Here is a 2860-nt window from a genome sequence, read left to right as displayed (position 1 = left end):
TTTAAACAACATCTGTACATGCTGTAATGATAATAAATAATAATGATATAATAATTATAAAGAGTGTTTTATATTGTATAACATTTTTTACCTTTAGAATGTACAGGGAATTTACAATTTTCTCCATAAACTTATATGCAACATTTGTATGATACATTATTTAACATTATAGTATTGTGCATATAAAATTTCCGCAAACAGACGACTTTCTGGATCTTCAATACTTTTTTTACTTTNTATGAGTTGTAGTTCAATTTTTTTGCTGATTGCGCATCAACATCTGTACATGCTGTAATGATAATAATAATAATATAATAATTATAAAGAATGTTTAATATTGTATAACATTTTTTACCTTTAGAATATTCATAAGTAATGAGCAGCACACTGTACAGGGAATTCACAGTTTTCTCCATAATGGTTTACATATCACTTTGTAAATATAAATGAGAGCAAGAAATAATGCAGCAAAGAGATCTCCAAAATCCGTAAAAGTTGCAGGTATTTTGGGAATATCTATTTTCATTATTGTTGTGTTATCTGAGATGAAAAAGCATGTATTATTATTTTTGAAATTCTTATTCTATTTATGTGAATTTTCATCAGAAATGTTTTATGTAATTATGTATTTATTTACCTTTTAGAAATATTTTTGTGCATAATCAACCTTTATTGTGCTAACTACTGCTGTCANTTAGAATCAATCTCGGTTGAACATAACATAACTAGCATAACATAACCTAACCTAATCATAATCTATCTATATTTTATACTTACATTTATCACATTGTGATTCTTTTATAAATATGATTGTATTACTTAAATTGCTTCTGGTCATTTTTTTTTTATCGTTACGCTCTCTTTCTCTCTTTCTCTCTCTTCTCTCTCTCTTTTCTTTCACTCACTCGCTCCTACGCGCGCTTGCTCACTCACTCACTCACTCAATATTCAATCTCTCTCACTTTTACTCTCTTTCTCTCTCTTTCTCTCTCATCATACTTACTTCTCTCTTTTTTTTTCTTCCAAAGCGCTTATATCGCCATCTGCTGAAACACTACGAAGATGCACACGACGATGAAAAACGTGATTTCTCACTTCAAAAACTTTAATCGTCGCATATCTCCGAAATCAGAAAAAAACAAAAAAAACGTAAAAATACTTTTTTTTTAAATATTTTATTCTGAATCGATTAAGACCAAAACGAAATTGATTGGTTCAGTCGTTACTTAAATATTGCTCTGAGAAAATCTCCCCACCACTAACATGCAATCAGTTTCGCGTATAATAGGCACAGTGTGCTCGCGCAGTTCGAGCGCCACTTTGTTGCGCGTGAACTTGGCGCGAGGCACTACCGTGCCTCTTGATTCTCTCCATGATGGGAAATTTGACACATACTCTCTCAATTAAAAATTCTTTACCTGACGGCAAAAGAAGATTTATTTTTTCTATATTATTATTCCATACATCTTTAACAACGGAAATCACTTTACCTATTGTACCGTTTACAAGGCCTTTGCTAGCACCGCTGTTACGTCTTATCATAACTTTTGCTTCAATTTTAATAATAATTTTTTTCGAAAGTCCAGCTGTTCTTGAATTATCATCTTCATAATTTGACAATGTTTTTACAATTTTTCTTTCTACAAAGCGATTACAATTATTTAGTTTATCTTCTGCAATTAATACTATTTCTTCAGAAGTAATTTGATTTAGCATTGCCGCATTAAGAACGTCACACATGTGACAAGTAGATAATAAACATATGGCGTCTGTCGGCAAATCACTACTAAAATTACATAATTTGTTCAATCTAGATTCCATAGATACACCTTTAAAGGATAGTATTCTAGTTTGAAAGATTTTACAATCAGACTGAGTCACTAATCCAATACGAATTCTCGATAGTAACTCACGATAAGTTTCATCTCCTTGTTGCCGCGTATTGATTGTTAATTCATCGTAGTCAAACAATGTAGTCCATAAGTTAGTGGCCTCCAAGGAACCGAGATATTTATCAATTTTTTCCTTTGTTAAGCTCACAAAAACAGGATCATCGTTTACTGGAGGTAATTGAAGCAAATCTCCAAATAGAAGAATGTGTTTTCCACCGAACCAACCGTCATCAAAATCAATAGTGTCGAATATTTGAGACAATCGAAGATGTATGTACATTAAAGTCAAATTAGATATCATCGACACTTCATCAATTATAATCAGAATAACATCTTCGAGATCTGCTCGTAAAACTTTTAACACATGATCAGATAATTGTTTATATTTAGGAATAAAACCGTGTTCAACAGGCAAGTGAAGTAGTCTATGAACTGTCAAACCGTCTACGTTAAACGCTGCAATACCAGTAGGAGCTGCTATAGCAGTATCTTTTTTAAGATTTTGTTTTATCCAGCATTTAATAGTTTTAATTAAGAAACTTTTTCCTGTACTACCTTCTCCGCTAACGTATAATTGTAATGGTGATTTATCCGATGTTACAGTTGTAACAACTTTATTAAACACATGTTTTTGATCTAGATTTAATTTTGCTATCATATCACATACATCGACATCTTTATCTATTTTCTCACCAAGATTTTTGAAATCTTGCATTGCTTCACCAGCTTCTATATTTTGAATACCTATTGGATTTTCTGGATCATCTTGCGATATATTCTGTTTGTTTAATTCGTCGTCTAGATATACCTAAACCAACTGTTTTGCAGGTTCAAACGCTTTTTGCAATTCCTCTATTTTTTCATGATATTGTAATGCTCCTAGAAGATGTAATTTTATTTTGTGAAATGATTCTGTATAATTATCACATCCGTGTCTAAGATCTTCTAATTTTCGCCATGGTNTAAAC

This window comes from Pseudomyrmex gracilis, unplaced genomic scaffold (genome assembly GCF_002006095.1).
Source record: "Pseudomyrmex gracilis isolate BER0280 unplaced genomic scaffold, ASM200609v1 scaffold_1915, whole genome shotgun sequence".
In the NCBI taxonomy this organism is placed as follows: Eukaryota; Metazoa; Arthropoda; class Insecta; order Hymenoptera; family Formicidae; genus Pseudomyrmex; species Pseudomyrmex gracilis.
The sequence above is the reverse complement of the archived record's forward strand: the minus strand, read 5'-3'. Positions refer to the sequence as shown.